The sequence below is a fragment of the Symphalangus syndactylus genome, chromosome 23 (genome assembly GCF_028878055.3).
Source record: "Symphalangus syndactylus isolate Jambi chromosome 23, NHGRI_mSymSyn1-v2.1_pri, whole genome shotgun sequence".
In the NCBI taxonomy this organism is placed as follows: Eukaryota; Metazoa; Chordata; class Mammalia; order Primates; family Hylobatidae; genus Symphalangus; species Symphalangus syndactylus.
In genome coordinates this window covers 26,751,402-26,769,011 of record NC_072445.2, presented here as the reverse complement: position 1 = coordinate 26,769,011, position 17,610 = coordinate 26,751,402, and the positions used below count along the sequence as shown (strand labels likewise).

The 17,610-nt window shown below is 40.9% G+C and overlaps 1 long non-coding RNA gene across 4 annotated transcripts in view; it reads left to right on the top strand.

Annotated features, from left to right (window-relative positions):
- The window catches only part of LOC129472964 (uncharacterized), a 58,297-nt gene that overhangs the window by 24,959 nt on the left and 15,728 nt on the right, over nucleotides 1–17,610 (top strand). For 2 of the 4 annotated variants that reach the window (XR_010119125.1, XR_008654155.2), the window contains exon 2: nucleotides 17,465–17,540. The exons of 1 other annotated variant lie outside the window; for it this stretch is intronic. This is a non-coding gene — a long non-coding RNA (uncharacterized lncRNA). Of the gene's footprint in view, nucleotides 1–10,096; nucleotides 17,210–17,464; nucleotides 17,541–17,610 lie in introns of those variants that run through there. One more of the 4 variants, XR_010119124.1, reaches the window with a different exon arrangement.

Sequence of the window (17,610 nt, the reverse complement as noted above, 5' to 3'; positions counted from 1 at the left end):
TTTTCTTTACCAGGTGTTGCATATTGGGCTACAATCTGAATTCTAATGTTCAAAAATCTAAAACAACACCTAAACTCCAGATTTTTAAGGAAATAAAACAATTGGTTGGAATGACTGAATGACACCTTGTGAGATTTATGCAGTAAATGAATATGTACACAAGATTCTAAAGGACATGGACTATGTTTTTGTACCATCTCTGACTTCTCTTCCATAAAGTTCTTAGTGGGGTGAAGGAACTAGCTAGGTTCCAGTTTGGTTCTCTACATGACTCATGACACGTATACTCCACTCAATCATTTAGATGTCTGCTTCTTGCTTCGAGATCCTTAGGAGTGATTTCAGAATGTTTGCTTTGCTTATTAGCTTGTTCACATGCATTCCTTTAAGACTAAGTTTTTAATCAGCTGATTAGGATGAAAGGCTTTGCCCATTATTGGCTGCAAAATCCTAGCCATGGATGTAAATTGCTGATCTCTGCCACTGAATCTGTGGGAACTGGAGTCATGGTTTCCTTTTTGAAAATTATCATCTTGCATGCTGTGGTGACTAAGTGTGTGTGTGGTTTTAAACCTATTTTAGTTGTTAGGAGTCACTTCCCACTTGAAATGAAAGCTGGAAATAAATTCTCATTTGACCGTGTTACTAAACATTCTTTTCCCCTTCTTACTTCCCGCCCTCATGCCAACAGTTGCTTAGGAATTGGGACTAGTCTGTTTCCTCACCCAACATTGTGTAAGTTGCCACGTATTGTCACAAGTGATAGAGATAATAATAGTTAAGACCACAACTAGAATCTAGGTTTTTCTGATTCCACATAAAATATACTTTCAACTATACTTCTTGCCTATAGTGATTGTCAGTGAGGTACTTCATCATAATTCCAATTTTTCAACAGTTTTAAGTTTAAAATGTTATTTTCTTGAAATAATTTTTAAAGTCTAATACTAATAATAATAAACTGGCCAGGCATGGTAGCTTACACCTATAATCCCAGCACTTTGGGAGGCCAAGGCAGGAGGATCATTTAAGCCCAGGAGGTCGAGACCTGCCTGGGCACGTGTGGTGGTACACACCTATAGTCCCAGCTCCTTGGGAGGCAGAGGTGGGAGGATCTCTTGAGCCCAGTAGGTCGAGGCTGCAGTGAGCAGTGATTGCACCACTGTACTCCAGCCTGGGCAACAAAGTGAGACCCTGTGTCAAAAAAATAGAAGAAATTTAAAAAAAAATTGCCAGGCTTGGTGGGGGGGCAGGGGGGTGGGCACATGTAATCCCAGCTATTTGGAAGGCTGAGGTGGGAGGATTGCTTGAGCCCCCAAGCTTGAGGCCAGCCTAGGCAACATAGCTAGATGCCATCTCAAAAAAAAAATAATAAATAGAAATTTTAAAAAACTAACCAAAATAGTAAAATGTAATCACAATTTTATAAATGCAGAAACTAAGAGGAAAACTAACATTCGTTGAGCATCTACTATTTGACAGATCCAGTGAATACTTTATCTTATATAATCCTCACTACACTAGAGGGTATTCATTATTAGGTAAGAATTTTTTCTCTGCACTTTACAGAACAGAGACTAAGGCTGAGAGGAGACAAGTAATTACAGTACAGAGTAGAGTCAGAAATGCTATTCACATTTGTCTGACTCAGAAGATGATGTTATTTTCAATACATGTTAACTTATGAGGTAATGTACCCAGCCATTTTTAAAGACTTAGTAATAATGGTAACACTTGATATTGTCATGTTCCTTTTTCATTCACCAAACAAGATCACATGTATCAGTGCATTGCATAGTGAAGATATTAAACTTAAACACAAGCCCATTATTCTAAGTCCAAAGTGCCTTCCACTTCACCACTCAAAAAATCAGAATGACTAGAAAGACTCTATAGTCACAATCTGACTTGTAGGGGAAGAGTATGTGTGTGTGGTGGGGGAATGAAGAGAAGTTGGTTAATGGGTACAAACATAAAGATAAATAGAAGGAATACTCTAATGTCTGATAGCAGAGTAGGCTGACCATAGTTAACAGCAATGTATTATATATTTCAAAATAGCTAGAAAAGAGGACTTGAAGTGTTCCCAACACACAGAAATTATTAATACTATATTAGTCTGTTCTCATGCTGATAATAAAGACAAACCCAAGACTGGATAATTTATAAAGGAAAGAGGTTTAATTGACTCACAGTTCAGCATGCCTGGGGAGGCCTCAGGAAACTTCCACTCATGGCAGAAGTGGAAGCAAACATGTCCTTTTTCACATGGCGGCAGAAAAAGAAGAATGAGTGCCCAGCAAAGGGGGAAGCCCCTTAAAAAGCCATCAGATCTCATGAAAACTAACTTATTATCACAAGAACAGGATGGGAGAAACCGCACCTGTGATTCAATTATCTCCACCTGGTCCCTCCCACAACACATAGGGATTATGGGAACTACAAATCAACATGAGATTTGGATGGGGATACAGCCAAACCATATCGATACTCAAGGTGATGGATACCTGACTTGATCATCGCAATTCTACACATGTAACAAAATTTCACACGTACCCCGTAAATATGTACAGGCATTATGTATCAATTTAAAAATCTGGCTTGTAAATATATTTCAATATGAAGAATTTTTACAAAGCTAGCTGTTGGTTGGTACCACTAGAGCAAGTTACGGCCATTTCTTCATATAGCTCATACATAATTTTACTACTTAACAGATGTACAGTTGGGATATTTATTACCCAATTTTGAAAACCCTGAAAAGTAGCAGGGGTTATTGGAAATCTGCTCTTCTTAACACCGTGCAAAATAGAACTTAAAATCAGAATTATGAATGCTTTAAATTTTGTTGTGATTGTCAGCAAGAAAATGTCACAAAGATGAAGTTGAATGATGCAGCAGTTCAGTTTCTTCTTGTCTTCCCTCTGTTGTGGAGTGTTTGGTCTCATTATTTAATGTTTTCCAATTTGGGGAACTATTGAAAGAGAATGAAATCTGTAGCTAAAATAGCCTATAAACATATTCAGGATTTAATAAATTGGGCAGCGAAGTGAATCTATAGGTAACAGCAGAAACTTCTCTTTTACAACTTTCTCAATTACTTCTGGTTACAGTCATTCACTTATCCATTCAAAATATTAAAGTGCAGGCCGGCGCAGTGGCTCATGCCTGTAATCCCAGCACTTTGAGAGGCTGAGGCGGGTGGATCACCTGAGGTCAGGAGTTCGAGACCAGCCTGGCCAACATGATGAAACCCCGTCTCTACTAAAAAAAGAAAAAATTAGCCGGGCTTGGTGTAATATGCCTGTAAACCCAGCTACTTGGGAGGTTGAGGCGGGAAAATCACTTGAATCTGGGAAGCAGAGGTTGCAGTGAGCTCAGATCACGGCACTGTACTCCAGCCTGGGCAACAGTGCCCAACTCTGTCTCAAAAAAAGAAAAAAAAGTGCCTATTATATGTGGGCCCCTACACTGGCTCATAGTGTGACAAACAGAAAGTTGTAAGTGCTGAGAAGCCCTCAGGAAAGGAGCAGTTGACACACATGTGGATCTTTCAGTCTTCTCCCTTCAGTGAAGGCAGGGCAGAAAGGCTGGAAAAAGGGAGTGTCTAACCACCAAAGAGCATCAGATATTGATAAACAAGTACTTGAAGGAAAAGATGTTAACCAGGAACCAGAGAAAAATGAAATTTTGCTTTGGTATGGGGCAGTGAGAGGTGTTCTAAATTGGGATTCTAAAATAAAAACTCCATAATGGGAAAATTTTACACATGGCTTTGCCAGGTATAGATTAACTCCTGTAAGTAATAGAATAGTAATAGATCTAACTAACAGTAGGGATTTCATCATTCTCCTAAATGCAAATTCTATAATATTTGCTTATTTTAGATCCAGACTTCAACATAAAATATCTTTATATATTTTCTATATTAAAAAAAACCTTCTTGACATCTTAGTCCCTTCAAGTAATTCCATATCTTTCTCATTTCACTCACATCTAAGCCACTTTAAAGAGTAGTGTACATTTGCTGCCCCCTGTTTCTCATTTCCCATTCACTCCTCACCCCACTGTGATCACACTTGCAGTACATAACACTCAATGTGCACTTTCTAAGGTAAAAATCACCATGTTTTACTTGACCTCTCCATGATTTTTTCACTGTTGGACATTCCCTCCTTCAACAACTATCCTTTGCCTTCTGGGATCCCAGTTGTCCAGGGTTCTCCTCCTGTGGTTTATTTTCATCCCTTTGTGGGCTCCTCTTTCTTGGTGTGATTTAATAATGCTACTCCCCCAGCGTTCTGTCCTTAGTGCTCCTCCCCTCTCATTATACACACTCTCCCAAGGTGAACTTCTCCGTAAGCAAGACTTTATCTGCCACCCATATGCAAATAACTTGTAATCTTCCCTGAGCCTTGACCTCTCTCTTGAGTTCCAGGGTCATAATTTTCAACTGCCTATTAAATATCCATCTATTTGTCCCACAGGCCTCTCCAATTTAACAGGCATAAAACCAAACTCATCATCTCCCCACTCTCATATTCTGCCACGACTCTTATTCCTTGATGTCTCATCTCTAAGTCCACTGACTACCAAGCTGTTTAAACCAAATCTTGGAGACACACCAGGTTCTTTCCTTTCACTCATTGCTCTGTGCCATTATATGAGCGCAGGATCCCTCCAAAGGCAGAGCCTGAGACAAAGGTTTGCTTGTAGTCAGTTTATTTGGGGAACGGATCCCAAGGAACAGATGAGGGAACTTGGGGAAAGAGCCAGTCCCCGGGTACATAATCAAGATAGTCACTGCTGCAGGCAATCAGGAGCTCTGAGGAGCTGTGTAAAATGCCACTGAGAATTATCCTTCTGAAGCATAGAGGAAGGAGATATGTATAATACACATTCATATTATACCCTGGCTCCCATCCCCCAGTTCAGATTGCCCCCTGGAGTGTTATTCTCTTGGGCTTCAAGTGTGTGCATCTGTCACAATGTCTCAGTGGGTTTCTGAGGACATCCACACAGCAAGAACAGAGAAGTAACAGAACAGCGTGAGATATGCAGTGCATCTGAGGCATTACCAGGTCATATCTGCACCTGTTGATGCCAAGTGAAATGTAAAAGGTGCCCCATATACCCACCAATCACAAACACTTATTCATACAGTTCACACATGCTCTTGTTTCTAGCCCTCATGTGCCTCTCAAATTGTACCCTCATCTTCTGTGGGCCTGACTGCCACGCAGTACCTAGTAAACATTAAAAAACATTTGACTCTCGGCCGGGCATGGTGGCTCCCACCTGTAATCCAAGCACTTTGGAAGCCGAGGCGGGAGGATCACCTGAGGTCAGGAGTTGGAGACCCACCTGATCAACATGGTGAAACCACATCTCTACTAAAAATACAAAAAACTTAGCCAGGCATGGTGGCGCATGCCTGTAGTCCCAGCTACTTGGGAGGCTGAGGCAGGAGAATTGTTTGAACCCGGGAGGTGAAGGTAGCAGTGAGCTGAGATGGCACCACTGCAATCCAGCCTGGGTGACAGAGTGAGACTCTGTCTAAAAAAAAAAAAAAAAAAAAAAAAAAATTGACTATAGAGAAATGCCCTCAATCCATCTTTTTCCTGGGTCCAGAATATTAGCAATATCTACACATAGAGATTTTCACAAGTGGTCCTCCTGATTTTAATTATCTTTTTGGGATTAAAAAAGGAAAAATACTAAAAATAAATATGTACTTTTCAGAGTAAAAAAAAAATAAAACTGTAAACCATGAGGAGTCACCAAACAGTTGCAACCGTGATCTTTTATTTTACAAAATTATAATTTTGCAGTGCATGCTAGACAGTTTGGGGTGAAACATGCAAGCAAACGTGGAGATTAAAAACTCTGGCAGACTGGAAAAATATTTTCAAGACTGTACAAAAATTTAGAAAACAAAATTTGAGTTTCAACATAGACAATTCAAAACTAAAACTATAAAGAAACAAAGCATTTTGTGCTATTTACATGATTGTTACACACTATAAGGTAGATATTGAGCTCTAGAAAGTAAATGGAGAAATTGGGCTCTTGAAAGTAAATGGAGAAATTAAGCTCTAGAAATTGCTACAGGTGTGGCTGGATAATATTTTTAAACACAGTTTCACATGCGCCCACTCACATTTCCATGCTCTCCTTGCCCTTTCAGATTAAGTCATCCAGGGCATTGTTCTTTAAAGCTTCAGAGCAGGTAACACCTGGCAAAGTGAAAATAACAATGGAATCAAATGTTTGACATTTCAGTTTTGAAAAGCTGGGCCTTAGCTTAGAGACACATGATTTGGGAGCATGCATTCTCTGAAATGGAGAAGGAGAAAGATAGAGAAGAAAACTGTGTGATTAGAATACTTGAGAATTGAGAAGAGTATAGTGCTGCCCTGTCCGATATGACAGCCACTAGCCACGTGTGGCTAAGCACTTGAAAATGATTAGTCCAAGATGAGGTGGACTGAAAGTGTAAATTACACATCAGATTTCAAAGACTTAGTAAGAAAAAAAAGTAAAATCTCTCATTAATTTTTACATAATTATATGAAGAAATCATACTAATTTGGATATATTGGGTTAAATAAAATATACTCTTAAAACTAATTTCGCCTGGCCTGTTTCTTTTTTTTCTTTTCTTTTCTTTTTTCAAGATGAGGTCTTGCCATGTTGCCCAGGCTGGGACTTGAATTCCTGGGCTTAAGTGATCCTCCCCTCTCAGCCTCCCAAGTAGCTAGGACTACAAGTGTGTGCCACTGACCTGGCTCCTTTTTAATTTTTTTCTAATGTGGCCATTTAAGACAGCCATATTGACATAATCTAGATACATCAAAGAGAGAAAATATTTTAAAACAAAAAGTAATTACTTTGGAAGAATAAAAGCCAATCACAATTACCACAATAAAGAAAAATAGCATTATTATCTAAAATATTGTGACAGTCTAAATATATAATTAGACTGAAGAACACATACAATAATTTCATTAGTGAAATGTTCAGATTAATTTGCTACAAGAAATAGGTAACTTGAAAACAACTCCGGCTGGGCGCCGTGGCTTATGCCTGTAATCCCAGCATTTTGGGAGGCCAAGGTGAGGGGATCACTTGAGCTCAGGAGTTCAAGACCAGCCTGTGCAACATGGCGAAACTCCATCTCCACAAAACATACAAAAATTAGCCAGGGGTGGTGGCACGCACCTGTAGTCCCAGCTACTTGGGAGACTGAGGTGGGAGGATCGTTTGAGCCTGGGAGATTTGGTCTTTGGGGGAGATTGCAGTAAGCCAGGATCACGCCATTGCATTCCAGCCTGGGCAACAGAATGAGACCCCTGTCTAAAAAAAAAAAAAAAAGAAAAAAGAAAGAGAGAGGGAGAGAAAAGAAAGAAAGAGAGAGAGAGAGAAAGGAAGGAAGGAAGGAAGGAAGGAAGGAAGGAAGGAAGGAAGGAAGGAAGGAAGGAAGGAAGGAAAAGAGAGAAAGAGAAAACAATCCTAACATTTAATTAAATTCAGCACAACAACCGGCGATGTGTGCCAGGGCCAGTGGTAGTTGCTGGAGCTTTAAAGTTGAGAAAATCCCATGTGGTCTCCCTCCCAGAGAAAAGCACACATTTCAGAAAACGCTAATGGAGGAAATCCCTGGAGGTGCTGGAAGGGGTGGGTTTCCAGACCTGAGACATCAGAGAAAGCTTCTCAGAGAATGGATCATGTAACCTGGACCCTGAAAGAATAACTAGAGTTAGTCAAGCCAAATAGGGGAGGGAGGGGAGAAGAGTATTCCAGACAAAAGGAACTATATATTCAAATGCTGAGAGATGAAGAGAACACTGATGAACCAAAAGAAATTAGGTTGGCTAGATGACAAAGTTTGGAAGAAATCAGATTGGAGAGTTAGGCACATTATGAATCATTCCCCTAATTTAAATCATGAACTGTATGGGTGTTTATACAAAGGGAAGTGGTAAGAAATTAAAGAGTTTTAACAGAAGGGACGTTCATAACCAGGTTTGCATTCTAAGGTCTTTCTGACAGCTGTGTGGAAAATGGAGGGGAAGTGGCAAGGCCGGGGCAAGTGCTCCAGTTACAAAGCTGCTTCATAACCTAGGCAAGAGAAGAGGATGGCTCAGGGCTGGGTAACATGGTAATGTGGCTGTGCAGATGAGGAGAACTGGATTTAAACAAGAACTATTCATGGGGGTAGAACTGGTGGGACATATGAATGAACTGGAGATGGAAGAACTCAAGGATGATGCCTGGGTTTCTGTCTTGGGTAACTAGGTAAACAGCCATGTCAGACACTGCAGATGGGATACAAAAAGAGCTGAGGGAGCAAAAAGCAGTGTGCAGGTGGGGGAAGCGGAGGTTTCAGTCTTCAGTTTTGGACATATTGAGATTGAGGTAGGTGCCTGAGAGATATCCAAGAGATGTTTTTCAGTAGATGGCTGGATTTCTGATGGTCAGGAGAGTGACTTCAATTGGAGACATTGCTTTGGAAGAGATGAATACATACAAGATAATCAAAGGTATGCAAGGGAGGAGATTGCCCAGGAAGAGTGTGTAGAGGAAGAAGAGGAAAAGACGCAGGACCTAAGCTGAAGGAACACCAATATTTAAAGATGGGGAGATACAAAAGAGCCCTCAACAGACACTGTAGAATGGTCAGAGTAACAGGAAGAAGAGCAGAAGACAGTGGTATAGCAGAAGCAAAGGGAGGAACGTTCTTCAAGAAGGGAGTGATCAACAATGTCACATGCTGCTAAGAGGTTAAAATAGAAATTGAGAAGTATCCATTGGATTTAGCAATACCAAGTTCTTTGTGGCCTTGGTGAGAAGGTTTCATTAGCATGGGAGAGCAGAAACCAGATTACAGTGGGTTGAGGAGTGGCAGGTGAGAGAGAGACAGCACAGAGACAACTGCTGCATCCAATGGATTTACAGCCAAGGACTATAATTATGGCTTCCTAGGATATATCCCTTGGAGCCATTGCATAGTAGGAATGAGTGACTGAGTGATGAGTAGATGGTGGATAGAAATCAGAGTGGTAATTTTTATATTTAAAAAGTAGCCTGTTGTTGAACTGAAAGGCAGTAAATACCAATCACTCCTTAAGAAAACGCTGACTGATAGTGTACTAGGAAGAGCAAGACTAAAAGCTGGGAGAATCGGCTGATCTTTCATCCAGCTACTAACCGAAAATTTTACCCCTCACCCAACTTCAACTTCATGCTGTGCACCAGAGACAATAAAAAATAAAGTTCTCTGTCAACTAATTCATTTAAATCCTTAGGTAAAAATTCAATAGAACTGACAGCCAGCTGTGAGAAATGTTACATTTTAAGACTCTATTTTTACTTTCTGAACTCATCCTAATCCAGTAGTCGCAGCAGGTTAAATTAAATTTTAAAAAATTTTAAGATAACTAAAAATTCTATAGTATCAGTTAACTTTTGCTGTGTAACAATGCACCCCAAAATGTAGTGTCTTAAAGCATGTATTATTGTCCTTGGTTCTGTGGATTGGAAAGAATCCAACACCTACTTTCCGATGGGTAGTTCTTTTGGTCTGGGCCTGCACAGCTGCTGGCTGCTGGCTCACTCACACATCCATAGGGTAGCTGGTGGTTCAGCTGGAGTTGGCTGGGCTAAGAGAGCCTCCGACTTAGGTTTGGTGGCTGGTGTTTGTTAGTTGGAGTAACAGGGATGGCATGACCCTGTGTCTCTCTTCATCCAGAGGCTCATTCACATGGTTATCTCAAGGCTCGAAGAGCAGCAAGACAGCAAGCCCCAACAATGCACAAGCACCTTTCAAGCCTCTACTTGCAGTGCATTTATTTGCTAATAATGTCCCATTGGCCAATCAAGTCACATGGCCAAGCCCAGATTCACCGGGTGGAGAAATAGAATTCACCTCATGATGGGAAGACCACAAATTCACATTGCAAAGGGTATGCATAAAGAGATGAGATAATTTGTGTCTAATTTTACAATCGATCACAACTATTTTTTTGCTTAAAAGTACTTATTAGGAACTTCCTCCTAATTTAAACTTAGTGGAACCATAAATGTAATGAGTCATACATTTGCCACATATTCATGAAATAAGACTCTTACTTCTTTTTTGTCTTCAAAAGTGGCACTAAATCACAATGAAGGAAGGGTAATCTCAGGACTTTGAGCTCCTTAAGGGGCTGGCTCTTTTCTGTATCCCCAACACTATGGTAACTTTATTTGAATGAATGAATGATTTATTACCTGTATCAGTCCATTCTTGCATTGCCATAAAGAAATACCTGAGACTGGGTTATTTATTTATTTATTTATTTTTATTTTTATTTATTTTATTTTTTTTTTTTTGAGACGGAGTCTCGCTCTGTCACCCAGGCTGGAGTGCAGTGGCGCAATCTCGGCTCACTGCAAGCTCCGCCTGCCGGGTTCACGCCATTCTCCTGCCTCAGCCTCTCCGAGTAGCTGGGACTACAGGCGCCCGCCACCACGCCCGGCTAATTTTTTGTATTTTTAGTAGAGACGGGGTTTCACCGTGTTAGCCAGGATGGTCTTGATCTCCTGACCTCGTGATCCACCTGCCTCGGCCTCCCAAAGTGCTGGGATTACAAGCGTGAGCCACCGCGCCCGGCCGAGACTGGGTAATTTATAAGAAAAGAGGTTTAATTGGCTCATGGCTCTGCAGGCTGTACAGGAAGCATGGCGGCATCTGCTTCTGGGGAGGCCTCAAGGGACTTTTACTCATGGTGGAAGGCAAAGTAGGAGCAGGTATGGATTAGTGGAGAGAAACCATGGAGAAATAGTAAGAGTAAGGGAGGGGATAAATACTTAGTGACTTGCATTTTGGTGGTGACCAAGACTAATAGGCATCCCAATCTATATAAAAATATCTTGATAATATCTTGACATTGAAGGTTTTAATGGAAGGTGGAACAGAAACTACATGAGTTTCTCTGGATGACGAGTGGAGATTGAGTATAAGGAAGTGCTTCTTGAACCTAAGTATAACTTAGAATCTCCTGAAGAACTTTTATAAAATTCAGGTATCCTGGCCTCATTCCCAACCAATTAAATCAGAACCAGTGGGAACAGACCTGAGCACTGGTAATTTTTGGCAGTTGTATTCTCTTTAAAATCCCCAGGTGCAGTCAGTACTGAGAAATATCGGTATATGGCAGTGATTCTCAGAGTTGATCCCCAGACTAGTAGTGTCACTATGACTTGGGGACTTGTTAGAGAGCACATTATCAAGCCTTGCCCCAGATTTACTGAATCAGAAACTCTGGAGGTGGAGCCCAGCAATCCCTGTTTTAACAAACTCTCTGGGTGATTACGATAAATGTTAAAGTTTGAGAACCACTGGTATATGGTGGGGGTGGGAGCATAGGGGGAGTAGCTACACTGTATCTATAAGTACCCTTCATGGTCAGCAGAAGTTTCGTTCCCATCAGCATTTTATGAGAATTCTTACTGCGTCTCACCAAATTCTTTTTACATACGATTTATAGCAGAATTAGAGGCATAAAAAACAGGGGGAAAAATAAACAACATTATCTTACTTAAAACTGAACATTTTTCATGTTTGTAATTAACACAAAACTGGCGTGCTACAGTTCAAATTGATTTCCTTGATTTTAACCTGAAATGAAAATGGAGATCAGCCAGTTACCATTCTGCGGAGAGACAAACACACTGAACAATTGCAAAAAGGGTAACAAATAGTTCATCCAGCCTGCTTTTAGAAAAATCACAGAATAAAGGTAGTGTTTCAGTTACCAACTTTCAACCCAGTAATAGGAACATATGCAATATTTGATCATAGTCTCTATTTTTATTTTTAAAGAGGAAAGAAAACAGAAACAAAATTTAAAAAAGAAAGAGAACCACCCTAAAAAAAAAAGTTGAGAAAAAGGAAACTAATAAGAGGAAATTCCTCAAACTAAGCAAGTTTAAATATTGGCAGTATGTGGAGTGAAACACACACAGAAATGTGTATACTTCCTGAAAATGTTAGCTGTTAAATGAAAGGAATCATGTTTCTGTAGTTTCTTAAATAGGACTTGGCATATTCAAGGTGGTCCATAAGTTTTAAATAATAACAATTTGCTCTCCAATCTGGCCTCGTTTAGCTTCCTTTTTCACTGTAACATCTTGACATTCTTCCAGTGCTTAGTTTGCAGAATTCACTGCAAAAAAAAAAAAAAAAAGAAAGAAAGAAAAGAAAAGGCTAAGAATAAACATATGTAAGAAAAACAAAAAGCAAAATAAAAGAGCAGCTTCTTCAAGCTTGGGCTCAACTAACAGATAAATCATTTATACTTAAAAAAAAAGTCTTCTCACTTCAACATACAAACCATTAATCCAGATCTCCATTATTGCTTACTTAGACTGGTAACAGAGTTTCCTTCCTCCTTTTATTGCGCTCTGCTGAAAGATTAATCCTCTCACAGCAAAACTCAAAAGCTTTCAGTAACCTATCCCCCACTGCTGGCCCCTGAAGTACAGGCAAGATCAGGCACAGGCCACAGATGCTCTGGGGAATCAGCTCTAGGAAAAAACTGTGAGAAACCCCTGGAGATGGCCTAAAGGCCATCACAAACTTTGGGTGGGGAGGAATGCAGAGTTAGAATAATAGATAGAGTGCTGCTAGGTTCTGCTCTCCTTCTCTCTCCTCTTTCCTTTGGACCATTGCCTGTCCCATAACCACTGTGAGTCAGGAGGCAGCAGCAATCACCCACGCTAAAAAGGGGAGGCTGACCAGCTTCCCTGAGCACTCACTCCTCCAGTCCTCCTCATGTGTGGTAAATGATGCATCACTTATGAGATGACTACCAGCTCCCCTTCAAAGGCTTTAGAGGAGAATCCCCAGCAGAGTAATGCCTAGTGGAGGGGCAACAGATGGGTTGTTGACTATAGTTCCAACACCTAAGGGACTCCCTGGGACTCAACTCCTTAATCTTAAAACCATAAGGAAGACAGAAAGTAGGACCCAGTATTGGTATGTCACATTGGTACCTGATAACTCCAGGGGAACATCAGCTCACAGCTTAAAATTCCTGAGGTTAGAACCACTGTAAAAAGAAAAATACACACTGAACATACACGATATCAAGCAGAAATACTGGAACAAACAAATTAAGAATTTAAAGTAAGCACAACCACGCTGGGCATGATGGCTCACGCCTATAATTCCAGCACTTTGGGAGGTGGAGGTGGGCAGATCACTTGAGGTCAGGAGTTCAAGACCACTCAGGCCAACATGGTGAAACTGTCTCTACGAAAAATACAAAAAATCGTTGGGCATGGTGGTGGGCACCTGTAATCCCAGCTACTCGGGAGGCTGAGGCAGGAGAATCGCTTGAACCTGGGAGGTGGAGTTTGCAGCGAGCTGAGATTGCACCACTGTACTCTAGCCTGGGTGACAGAGTGAGACTGTCTCAAAAAACTGAAACAAATAAGCACAACCAATATTGTCAAAAAGCTACTGGTAATAGGAAGTGGGAAAAAAGTCATAAAGACAGACAGACATTATACATAACGTATAAAAAATTATGCTTCCAAGTAAGACTCCTAGATGGGATAAATAGCAAGCTGAATGCAGCCAAAGGAAAAATTGTAAAACTGAAAGAGCAGACTGAGGACATCTTTCAGAAGGCAGAAAAAAGGATAAAGAGAGACATACAGAAATAAAAATTTAAATGTCATCGAGGATAAAAGTAGACATGCTGACATCCTGAAAACAGGAGTCCAAAGGAAGACAAAATAAAGGGAGGACAAATATTTAAGAGAACAATAAAAACAATTATCTCTAAATTAAAGATAAAAGAAGTCAGATGGAAAAGGTTGCATGCCAAATAGGAGAGATTAAGAACCTAGAAAGATTATTGCACATTTAAGAACAAAGAGAAAGAGAAAATACTAAAAGCTTCCAGGAAAAAAAGAGCATATCTCCTCCAAAGATACAAGAAGATTTGGCAGCAGATTTCTTAACAGCAACACTGGGGGCCAAATATTTGGGGATTTTCCAGATATCATTCTGTTACCGATTTCTAATGTAATAACATTGCGGTCCGAAAACACACTTTATATGACTTAAACACTTTTAAAGTTATTGAGACATTTTATGGTGCACAATGTGGTTTATCTTGAACAGACACTTTACCAAAGAAGGTAGACGGATGGGAAATAAGCACATGAAAGACAGACTACACCAATAGTCATTAGGGAAATAGAAATTAAAACCGTAATAAAATACCACCACACACTAACCATACCAACTGTTGCCAAAGCTTTAAAGGAACTAGAACTCTAACATGCTGTTAGTTGGAATGTAAAATGACTCAACCACTTATATAGTTCAAATCTCATGCTGAAATGTGATCCCCAATGTTGGAGGTGGGGCCTAGTGGGAGGTATTTTGATCATGGGGCGGATACCTCATGAATGGTTTAGCACCATCCCCTTGGTGATGAGTGAGTTCTTTATTAGTTTGTGTAAGAGCTGGTTGTTTAAAGGAGCCTGGCATCTCTCTTGCTACTGCTTTCACCATGTGACACACCTGTTCCCCCTACACCTCATGAGTAACAGCTTCCTGAGGCCTCATCAAAAGCTGAGCAGATGCAAAGTGCCATGCTTGTACAGCCTGCAGAACTGTGAGTCGAATAAACCTCCTTTCTGCATAAATTACCCAGCTTCAAGCAAAGCAAACAGATTAATATGACTACTTTGGAAATAGTTTGGCAGTTTCCCAAAAAGGTAAATATACAGGCCAGGGGCAATGGCTCATATTTGTAATCCCAGCACTTTGGGAGGCCGAGGTGGGCAGATCACATGAGGACAGGAGTTTAAGACCAGCCTGGTCAACATGGCGAAACCCCATCGCTACTAAAAATAAAAAAATTAGCTGGTGGCACAGGCCTGTAATCCCAGCTACTCAGGTGGCTGAGGCATGAGAATCACTTGAACCTGGGAGGTGAAGGTTGCAGTGAGCCGAGATCATGCCACTGTACTCCAGCCTCAGCAACAGAGCAAGACCCTGTCTCCAAATAAATAAATAAGTGAAATATACACCCTCCATATGATCCAGCATTCGACTCCAAAGAATTACCTCAGGAGAAAAAAAAGCATATGTTCACAAATGACTTGTACATAAACGTTCATAGCAAATTTATTTGTAATAGTCCAAACTGGAAATAATCCAAATGTCTATTACTCGGCGAATGGATAAACAAATTTTAGCACATTTATATAATGAAATACTATTAGCAATAAAAAGAATAAACTATTGATCCATGCAACAACATAAGTGAACATCAAAATAATTATGCTATATAGATAAAAGAGAGTACATACTGTTTTAACCATTTATAAAAAATTCTAGAAAATGCAACTAATCTATAGTGATAGAAAGAAGGTGGGTGGTTGCCTGGGAACAGGGGAAACAGGCAGGCAGGCGTGGGTGAGCAGGGTTACAAAGGAACACAAGGAAGTTTGGCGGTGGCGGGAGGGGGAAGGTAGAGATAAGTGTGCTGATTATCTTGATTAGGGTGATGGTTTCAAGAGTATATACCTATGTTAGAACTTTCCAAAACATACATTCTAAATATTTGCAGTTTATTGTATGTCAGTTATACCTTAATAAAGCTGTTTTTTAACAAAAAACATAATAAATGAAAAATAAAATTTTTATCTGATAAAGACATATGAAATTAAGATGCTGTTTTTATTTTCAAAAACGAACAAAGAGAGAGAAAAATATATTTATAGCGTAATAATCCAGGACTAAAATTCTAAATAATATCAACACAGTAGTGGAGAGGAGGAGACAAAAAGACATGAGTTGGTTGCATCAGGATGAGTCTATTCAGGAGGCAGAAACAGAGTTAGCCGGGTTCTAAAGAACTGAAAGTCTAAAAGGGAACCATTACTATCACACCAACCCTATTCTCCCCAGTAGTAGCAGTATTGTTCCAATAGCAACAGTTGGTTCCAGTTTGCAGTAATTCCAATGTTCCCAGAACCAGCCTCAACATACCCGAAGAAGTCATAGTTCCAACTCTTTGGGGCAACTCACCAAATTTATAGATTTTTTTTTTTTTTTTGAGACAGGGTCTCACTCTGTTGCCTAGGCTGGAGTGCAGTAGTGCAATCACAGTTCACTGCAGCTTCAACCTCTGGGGCTCAAGCAGTCCTCCCACCTCAGCCTCCCAGGTAGCTGGAACTACAGGTGCGAGCCACTACGCCCAGCTGATTATTTGTATTTTTTGTAGAGACGGGTTCTCCCTGTATTGCCCAGGCTGGTCTTGAGCTACTGAACTGAAGTGTTCACCTGCCTCAGTCTCCCAAAGTGCTAAGATTACAGGCATGAGCCACCATGCCCAGCCCAAATTTATAAATTTTAATAATTGTAACATCCTCTTAGATCTGTGACCTTAAGCAACTCATGCAACCTCTCTGATTTTCTCTGTTGAGTTTCCTAACATCAAAATGGAGTGACAGCTATTGTGGTTGCCGTTGTTATTACTGACCGCCCTGCCTCATCCTTATTTTATCTTTTCTTTTTTTTTTTTTTTTTTTTTTTTTGAGAAGGAGTCTTGCTCTGTCGCCCAGGCTGGAGTGCAGTGGCGCAATCTCGGCTCACTGCAAGCTCCGCCTCCCGGGTTCACGCCATTCTCCTGCCTCAGCCTCTCCAAGTAGCTGGGACTACAGGCGCCCGCCACCACGCCCGGCTAATTTTTTGTCTTTTTCAGTAGAGACGGGGTTTCACCGTGGTCTCGATCTCCTGACCTCGTGATCCGCCCGCCTCGGCCTCCCAAAGTGCTGGGATTACAAGCGTGAGCCACCGCGCCCGGCCGCCTCATCCTTATTTTAAATGACGTGATGCCTTTTGGGTAGAAGGGGGCTGTTGCAGTTTTCCTGTTGAAAGGGGAGTGAGTTGCAACTGCCCTGTGATTCCATGGAGACTTGTGTGTGTGTGGAAGGCTGGAGAAACAAAGGTTGCAGTAAGTTTGTGACAGAAGCTTCCCTGAGACACCTGGAGACCCTTTGGCTTTGAGCAGAGCTGCTCCTGGACCAAGGAGAGCAAGCCTTGGGGACTAAACTGAAGTCGCCGAGAACCCGACTACTAAACCGTGCTGAGCGGACAGCCTCTGGGGACTGCACGCAGGCAGACGCTGGGATGTCTCAGGTAATCCTCCCTCAGGCCACCGGAAGGCAGTGGGCGTGGCCAGGAACAGAGCGGGAGAGCTAGCAGCAGGTACCTCCAGGGGAGGATCGGGTTATAAACCTGGTGTAAGGCACGCCGTCCAGGACGCCCAGAAATACCTAGCGAGAATCGTGAGAAAGTGAAGGATGAGGGAGAGGTCAAGGGATCATAGCCTGGGGAGAAGAACCATGGAAAGTTGGACATTAAAATTTAATAGTATTTCATTTTCTACCCCAGGTGGATGAAATCAAGGCTTGCGGCTGACAACATATAAATCATGCCATATGATGCCAATTCTAAAATGCCATTAATTGTAAGTTGTGCCATTGATTTAAATAAGACTTTTTTGAAAAAAAAATTTAACTCCTAACATTAATCATAAA